Raw genomic sequence first — 10,213 nt, 5'->3', positions numbered from 1 at the left:
GATGAAGAAATTTTGAACGAAATTTTGTGAGAACACATTATAGATTAAGTAGATTAATACACTATGAAATAAATAAAAAATATGGATCGACTATTATTCATGAAGAAAATTCCGATAAATTGGTATGAGAGAGATTCATGGAGACTAATATTATCGTGAATGAATGTCCACTCGAATATGTTTTACTTAATTAACTGAAATAATTACTTACTGTAATATTTCTATATTTTGATTAAATTTTGTTCTTTGAATTAAATTATTACACTACATTTATTTAATACAACAATTTAATATGATTACTTTTATAATCATTAATTTATCATTATTTATGAAACGAAACAATTAATTTTATTATTTAATTTTCATGTTTCTATCCTCACAAATGCATAATTTAATTCTTTCATTTAATAAATAATTAATTTCGAAACTTCATTGAAAATTTCATTTGAAATAAAATATATTTTGGATTGATTTTTATATATTTTAAGAATAATGTATTATCAAATAATTTGTCTATCAATTTCAAAATAATAGAAAAAAATAATAAATTTTTTAAAGTAATCATAGAATGTTCTCACCTATATAAAAATTTCAAGATTCTTCATCTTAAATTTAAAACAAAGCAAGCAGTTCTCGAATAACAAATACTTCCATCCAGATATCAAGTTGACATCTAAACAAAAAAATTGATAACCCCGCTTTCATTCTAAAGATCATAACTCATGTTTTAACGCTCGAGTTTTTTTATCGAGTTATTTAATCGTTGCAACTGAATAGTGAAAAACATGGAATCGAAAGATAAAAGCCAATAAATAGAACGAGCTATCGAGAGAGTAATATTTTTTCAAGCATCAATAACGAAGAATCGAGGAAAAATGACTACATTTTAGGGGAACACAGTATCTTATCGTAAGAAGATCAACGTTCGTCAGGTCTCTATAAATTCTAGAAAGGTAGACTAACCAATACCGAGAGCTCGAGTCACAAGCTCTGAGCTTGCGAAATGCCGTTTGCGAGCTGATTAATGGACCAGGCTTATGTACCGCAGGCCTTCATCCACTTCAACATCGAGGGCCATCGACTCGAACATTCATCCTCTCGAGCATCTTCGTAATGTGCGTTAGTAGAAGACGATAAGTTAAAAACAGCAGAAAAAGACTGATAACGATGCTGGCCAATTGTCTGTCAAATGTATTGAAAAATAAATGAAACTTGTGCTTGAAAGAGATTTCTCTCGGATATAAAATTTAAAATCTCAAAAAGATATTAATTTATTAAAATAATTTGTTGCAACTTATTAAATTTATTAATGTTTAATTACTAATTATTAATCAATTTTCTTAAATGATAAATATTTTTGAAAAAATAAGAAAATTTTTTAAATTTAAATAATTGAAGATATTTTTAAATTTTTATCCAGGAAGTGATAATACGAGTGTAATTAGAAATTCATATCAAAGAGCCGAGAACATTTTACTACTAACGGATATAAAATGAAGTAAGTTATGAGCTTAGTTAGCATTATACATATATGTGAATAATGAAATTAAAAATTTCTCTTTCATAAAAAGTTCTGAAAGATATTAAATATACTGAATATAAATGTGAAAATTAATGAGATACACATTACTAGATTATAATGAAATATTAGAAAGCGATTAAGCGTATGTATGAGTAAAAATCTACGAGCTAAACGATTAGTTTATTATTTTATTCCCAAAAATTATTTATTCCGAACAGATAATAATATACATCAAAAACAACGTAACACACGTATACATCCATTATCTGATTAAACGCGATATATTCTACTTGCATCTCACGTAAAAAAATTGACAGTAACAACAAAAAAGATTGTAGAAAAATATATATTTCTTATCAAAAATCAGTATCCCCTATCTCTTAAAAAAAGAAATCTCTAACCGGTGAAATGCATTGGTTTGGACTAGCCACGGGGCGTTATCACTTGGTCCGGATATAATCTGACACGCGGCAACGGAACGATCAAGGGGAAGAACGAAAAATGAAATTTCGGATTATCGTCTGTCCTTGTGGATGTACTGAGGAGTGGCCGTGAGCGAAACAATTTCCTCGCTTTTCGCGACTGTCTGCGAAAAGAGGCGATAGGAGAGCTCGACGTCGGCAGGACATCCGGGCATAACTCGAGCGTAATCGTACCCTGGATAACTGGCTATCCGCTAGAAACCGGATAATTCCACGCTCTTCCTGCATTTCGTCCCAGACCACTTTCTCGTTCGAGAGGCGAATTGGCTGGTTTAAAAGGGGCGTAAGGGATGGGGGCGAAATGAGAGATAAAAACTACGCGAGAATGATCCTCTTACGGGGGAGGGAGGAGGAGGAGCAGGGAGGGGATGGGGGGGCCGTGACAACGATGCGAAAAAAAAGAGATAAAATGGGAAGGGGGAAAGGGGGAGGAGGGTCGTAGAGAGAGGGAAATAAGAGAGATGCAAAGGAAAGAGGAAAAGGCAACCTTTGTTGCAAACAATAAAGATTTAATGTTGTGCATCCGGATTGAGCTGAGAGGCTGCCATGATCTTGCTTTTTAACTTGGTTCTGTATGAGCAAATACGGATGCGACGCAATGTGAAAACGTTTAGATGACACGTTGAAGAACGATTTATTTATTTTATTTCTCTGAATCTTTGATATGACAGACAGAATATGTTTAAGCTTTTGGTTGTTCATATTTATTCCCTGTAATTTTTATTGTATTTGAAAATTGTTTAACTAATAGACATCTAAAACATATTACAAAATATTGATGGAAGTCAAAGATGTGATAAATACAATCTTATTAAATAAAATCTTTTAATCAAGACAGAAGGTTGAATTGAAATGAATCATATTAATGTTACATATGTACAGCTTAAAATATTTACATCCAAATTATAATTGAAATGGAGATAGGATTGAAATTATGATATCCTCATTTCATGGAAAATGAAACATACGATTAAAACAGAGACATAATCAGTTGAATAACTTCAAATTCGTTATTTATTGATAAATTTGTTGCCGCATTAACTGTAATAAATTAATCAGATTAACCCTAATGAATTTGTATAATTATCGACATTATATTCACGTATAAAATTTAATAATCGTATTAAATTTAATAAAAAACAAAATTATGTGCATTTATTCATTATAATATTGATGAATAATATTTATAAATATTATTCTTATATAATCTTTCTATTTATATGAATTATAAAATGTATCTATAATTACTGATCTGATTATATGCATTTATGTACTGTAATTTGAAATTGAAAAGAATTTGAAATTAATAATTTACCTTTTTTTTTCTTCTGAAATATTGTTCAAACTGTTCGTTCATATCATAGCAAATTACATCAAATAAAAATATTTGCACAAATTGAAAAATTTATACGAGTAGTTTATATTATACAATCCAAGAAAATTATACATCCTTACCCAATTGTGATTCCATTTTGCTTCTTTAAAAATTCATAGATATCCTTTTATGACGGCCATTCCATTTTCATTGAACAAGACAGTGTTGGCTTTAAGCGGATAGGAAAGATCATAAACAAAAGCTTCTCTCCCGGTTTTTATTTCCCTTTTTTTTTTTTTTTATTGCTCGTCGACCAATGAACGGCTCGTTTACATCGCTGAACGATTCAATTCATAAAATGGCGAAGGGCCCTGCAAAGATGAGGGAAAAATAAACGGCAAGAAAATGGAGGGGGGTCGAGTTTACCAGGTTAACCGGAACTGGAGTGTCCTCGAGGAGGATCTCATCAAAACGTAGTTGAACAAACTATGCCCGTCTCTATGCAAACTTTCTCTTCTTTTATGGTGGCGATCGTGATGAACTTATGTTCCGTTCTTGAAGAAAGGCAGCATAAATATTACTTAGACCGTAAATGATTCTTCCTTGTTCAGATGCAAAAACTCAAAGGAAAGGAGATATGAGAGAGAGAAAGAGAGGGAGAGAGAAAAAAAAATACATAGAAAGAATGGAGGTAAACGTTTCGAGAGTTGAAAGTCAAGAATTTACTTTTATCTCGATGAAAAATTACCTGTGCGTAATTGCGATATTAAGCTTCGTCGAACGGATAGGAAATATAAATTATTTTGTTACTTTTACGGACGAAGAATATTTTAATTTCTTCGGCTCTCATTTTATTCCATTCAAAATTATTCTTACTTATGAATGATAAAAATTTGAAGTCGAAATCAAAAATTTGAGATAAAATTAGAAAAATATAGAGATTCCTATAAAAAAAAACAATAAATTTCGTATTATTTAATAATTATTTAATAATATAATTATAGAGATTTGACACTATGAGAAAGAAGTGTAGAATCTAATAAAAAGAATTTTCATTTCAAAACAAGACAATTTTAAATATTAATGTATCTAAAAATCTTTAAAAAAAATATTCAAAAATCTTTACAATAATTTCCAAATAAATAGTTCCACTTGGTCAAATAAATTCCTCTTCATAATTCGTGCGATCATTTCTAATTAAATTCAAGCCGAACGAAAATTTTCAGGAAACACGAAAATAAATTTCGTGATGGTGGAAAAGAATGGTTCCGCAAAGCACCCAGGCTAAAATCGATGTTAAACGCGCAGCTGATCGTAAAGAGATCATTCCTTTTTGCCCCGCGCAGTTTAACCAACGCTGCTGAAGCGAAAGGGCTGGAATGGGGGAGGGAGGGGAAGGAGTGACAGAGGGAGAGGAGGCGAAATCGAGGTGCCCCCATAAATATTAATTGAGTCTCCATCGGTGTCGTCGTACGTAGGGACGTAGAATTTCCAACGAAGGTTCCAGTTCAGTAGAAAACGAAAAGCCGCAGGGCTATAAATTCTCAAGTTTCTGCGGCTGTCTCTGGCAACCACGGAATGACGAAGAGGGAGTGAAGAAGCTGGATGGCCTTTCCTTCCTCTTCCTTCTATCCGCCTCAGTTACTTCAACTCGCCCCTTCCGTTTTCTATTATGTTACATATGTGTACATTGTTCTGAAACGTTCAACATGGACTGTCTCGTATCGTATAGGGAAAGATCCTGTCATCCAATCCTGGTGGCTTGGTGCATGGCCGGTTATTTAACCGAGTGATCATGATTTATCGATTTCCACGATATTTATGCGAAGCGTCATTTTTTTTATTTGATTAATGGATGAATGTACACGCAAGCCTGGGTTAAAATGGTATTTTGAGATAATAAATAAAAGTCATTTCGGAATATATATATATTTTTTTTTCAATATGATAAATAACTGGATGAATAATGCATGCTTCTTTACAATATTTATTTAATGTTAAAAATTATTATTTGATTTTCCTCTTATTATATATGCATTACATATATTCTGCAGATGTACTATATAATTTTCTTTGAAATTTTAATCATTTTTAATTTTCGAAAAATATATCTTTATGGATAAATATATAATATATTATAATTTCGAATAATTATTCAAAAAATTATTAAATTTCAGTTGGAAATGATTATATTTTATATCGATAATATGTAATTAAATATGTAGAAAATAGAAGGAAGATAGGAAAAAAGATTTTTCGTTAAATTATCCAAAAAAATCATCCAATGATAACAAGAGAATATCAATCATAATCTTTTTCACGATTACATATAGAATGCAGAAGATGGATAAAAATTTCAAACGAAATAGAACAGAGAAAGGTCCCTTTAAAAGGTTCCGACTGCTCCAATCGAGTTTCAGAATACTCGGTCGATTCTTCTTCCATCAGGTGACAGGAAAAGTTACTTTCCCACGATCCTGAGAGCAATTGATCGCAGCACATGTGAACTCATGATCGCCAATCGTTCTCTCGCATTTCCTGATAGCGTATCGTGCGAGAGTGTGAGAGGAATTTTTCTGCAAAGATTACCGAATAAACGATAGACGTTTTCGACCAATAATGCACCACCATGGTCACGATCTTCTTTCCTCTTCAACGAAGGGCTATTGAATTTAATGAGTGGGACAGAGAGATCGCAGTTTCACGTATTGCGTTCATCGCATTCCATGCAATGAGAAATAGACCAAGTCAATTCCCCAACTGCATTCCTTTGCAGCTAATGGTTAAGTCGACTTGGCAAAACGTTCGTATGGAATGCGAGTGCAGGAGGAAAAATAGATAGCACGAAATAAGACGAAGTATTCTTCAACGTGGGGAAATCAATCTTTGGAAGGAATCTGAAAATGTATGGAGAATTGATTCGATACGATGATTCCTCAAATTGTGAGTCACCCATTGATTCCATGGATTATTGGACGAGTTCTAAATTTATGATTCGATATGTGTTTCATCACGAATACGTCTCGTCAGAAGAAATGAGCAAATCAAAAGTAAAACAAAGTATCGATCCTAAAATAAAACAAATAACTTTTTATTCGAACGAAACGTACAGTAGTAGAAAAAATCAAATAAGTCAGACATCGCGTATTCCACATAGCACAGAATAATGAATGGTCAGATAAATTTTCATGTTATCATAAACGACATGTTCCAGTCGAAAATTCACAGGCTTAAAATCGTAAAACTTTTGCAAAAAAAAAAAAGAATTTACAGAAACGAAAATATTCTAGATGATTTTTCTTCCTTTTTTGATATGAGGGTTGAAAAATTTACGAGAAGCAAGTTACGGCCTTCGGAAATTTTTCATCGTAAAACGCAGGAACAAATCATCGAGTTAGAATGCAACGAGAGAGGTACCATTCCCTACAATGTTTCCATAGTCGTACATATTCGACGCATGCATATTCATTCAAGGAATTTCCAGTGCAACCATCTTCGAATTTTCGCATTCGGATCATTGCTGCAATTATTACGAGAGAATGATATTAGAGAAAACAAGTCAGCTAATTAATTAATAAAATGCATAACTCAACATTCAAATGTGGCTGATCTTTGTAAAAGGAAATAAAGATAAAATTGATTTTTAACATTTTAATCAATCCATCCATTATTTCCATTTTAACTTATATAAAAGAAGAAGTGAGATAGTTACACGTGCAGCCAAAGGATCAAGAAACTTCGATGTAAGGAAAATGGTCCACGGTTTGTCTAATGGCAATAAAGCGCTATCTTGGCTTCCACTCCGAATCACTTAACGTCTGCGAGGATATTAAATCCTTAGACTTGGGGACGATTCGACTTATAAAACACTACTTTATCATCTACTACCGTCTACTTTACCAGTTACTTATACGACATTATCTTGGCTCTTCCTCATTAACTACCTCGTCGCCATTTCCACTCCTTTTTCCATTTTGAGACTGGCCATCCGATGCAAACAACAAAGAAGGGATAAGGCGATAGTCTTCTTTGATTCTTCTTCTTCTTTTCTTCCCCATACTAAAATTATTCTTTTTCTTTTCTCCTCCCTTTAAGAAACGTCTTCGTTCCTTCTCTCTCTCTCTCTCTCTCTCTCTCTCTCTCTCTCTCTCTCTCTCTGTCTACAACCGAATTAATTTCGATTCGATGCACGTACACGCTCGTAATCCGTTTATCTTAGCTACAAGTTGTTACGTTGTAATTTAACCGACTGCTGAGGAAACTATGCTTGATAAGATATTGCATTTTCTCAGGCTTTTACCCACCTTTTTCTTTTTTCTTAATTCACAGATGAGTTTTTTTAAACAAATTGAGGAGAAAATATTTCTCTAATTGTTTGAATGCTTCGAATTTCGTTTCATTTTGACAATTTTCTTTTTATTCATGTGATTGACATCATGGCATTATGCAACAATATTAATCGATTTTAATTAAAGTCCTCCTTTTGGTTTCAATAAATTTCTTGAAATCCTTCGAAAACATCACCCTCGATCGAAATTATCAAAAATTTCCCATGCACAATTTCTTTAATTTTATATCTGATCCATCTCGAAATGACATCGGGCATGCTTCTCGGGCAAAGTAGAAAGCTATTCGTTTGTCAGGGGTAGCGGTAACAATATTATCTTATCAAAGTTTATCCGTGGCTCCAGTCAAGACTAAAACTTTGAACCTGGAAGAGGGAACACCCTAACGAAGTCGGCCGTCCATTTCTTGCAGATTGAACTTTCTCATCGTACTTTACTGATGAATATTCAGCTCTCTATATGTAAAAGTCGAGCAGGGAAAAAATGTGGGGAAGTTCGCCTAACCGAATGATGTTTTATTCCGTCGCATATTAAAAGGACAATGTGTCTGTTTCTAACCGGGAGGGGGAAGGGAAGGGAGGGAGAACAGCGAGAGAAAATGGCTGGGTTGCTGCATGAAAGAATTAATGCCATGTTTGTGTTCGTTAGAATTACAAAACTGGCCCTGTATAAATTGTACACAATCTGCATAAGAAACTGAAGAATCTTTCACGTTCTAGAAAATTTAACTTCGAATTTTTCTCTCGACCTTTTAGGATTGTTGATTCCATTTCCTCCGCTCGAATTTTCGTGGGATAAATGTTCAACAAATTTTGAAGAAAATCTAAAAAAAAAAATTTAATTAGTAAAAATGGAAAAAAAAAATAATAATTGAAAATGAAATACGAAATATTTAGTATCCGCTATTTCTTTTTATTCGGATATGTCCTCTTCGCATACAAGCTATAAATATTTCCAATCAATTAAATATTTGATTAGAAAAACATAGAATACAAAAGAAAAACTCCTTTCTCACATTTTCCTCTTAGACAGGCAATATTAAGATGAACCAAAATCAGTTAAAAATTCATGTCTCCGCCACTTCAATTTTCCAATAGTGAACCCATGTAAGTAGAGCCACGACAATTTCCCTTTGCATCTCTCCTTTCAAGATTCAATAAACTTCCCCACCGACCAAACCCCTTCCCGCAAAACATAGTCTCGAGCGAGATTTTTCTATCCGCGCGGCGATTCTCCCTCTCCACCACCCTTCTCGTGCCGGAATTTCATCGATATTCGCTAATAAATTTTAAAGGGTGCCCTCGAGAATGTCGGTACGCGCGCGCCCTACCTGTAAATATTCAAAGTTTTCCTTCGAAATCGGTTCCCCTCTTCCCCTCCTCCCCGCAGACGAGCAATCACTCGGTAGAAGGGAAGAACAAAACTGAAAGTTCTCCACGAGATGAATTCCTCCGCGCGGAAAAAGGGAGGAGTCCCGGCCTTGGCGAGGAAAAGGGAAGTGAAAAGTTGGTACGAGGGGAAGAGGGGGAGGTATTCGATATCCAACGAGCTAAGTGGAACGAACGAGATACGAATCGTTTCCACGAAATTCACGCAGAATCGTGGCGAACCGCGTGCCTCGAGAAGAAATGATTTACATTCGAGGTAAATCATTCGATGCCCGCGCTCGTTTCAAACTTTTTTCCCCCAACCCGCTCGTGTCGAGATATAGAAACTCGAAAGGGGGATTGAATGTATTGTGAGGTTTTATATAGGAGGGAAAGAGGATTCGTTTGTGGAAAAAACAATTCTTCCATATATTGAGTGATTTTAACTTTGAAAGTGATAGCATCTGTTCTTAGAATTTTGTCCTGGTTGTAGGGAATAATATTTAAAAGAAGTTTCGTACGTAGGATGCCTGTAAAGTATTCCAAAGTTTTATTTGTTTTAACCGATTTTATTCGTACTATGGTATTCATCGAAATTTACGATGGTTATAAATTTATAAATTCAAGACAATATAAGGGTTTAATTGTTTATTTGCACCTGTTAGCCTTTGCTCGAACTTTAAAGAAGGAATTCCAATCTAGGTAAAAGAAGAGTAATTACAGAAGCTGCTTAAAGGTATTGCTTACTGCTTATGGATGCTGGAAAGTTTGAATTTATAAACATTATTCAAATAATCGATAATTCTATTACTTTATATCTATAATCCATTGATTACTTACACTTATATCCGTAATTTTATCATCCGAAATAACACACTTGTTTTCCAAAAATACTAAAAAATGTTCCAAATAAAAATTGAATAGTTCCAAGTTTCCAATATATAATTATCTGTGATCTAATCCTCCATATAATCGAGTCTTAAAAATAATCTTGAACAAGATTACATATATAAAACAACTCGGTTATTACAAATTTGTGAAAATTTGATACACTTGATCATATTCTTCTCGCCAATTTTATCATACAAATATTAATCAATTGTAATAACCTGTACATATTTAAAAGATATTCAAAGTTGGAAAACACACGTGTCTATGAATATAATTGAGAAAGAAAGAGG

The sequence above is a fragment of the Apis mellifera genome, linkage group LG5 (assembly GCF_003254395.2).
Source record: "Apis mellifera strain DH4 linkage group LG5, Amel_HAv3.1, whole genome shotgun sequence".
NCBI lineage: Eukaryota > Metazoa > Arthropoda > Insecta > Hymenoptera > Apidae > Apis > Apis mellifera.
This window is presented reverse-complemented; position numbering follows the sequence as displayed.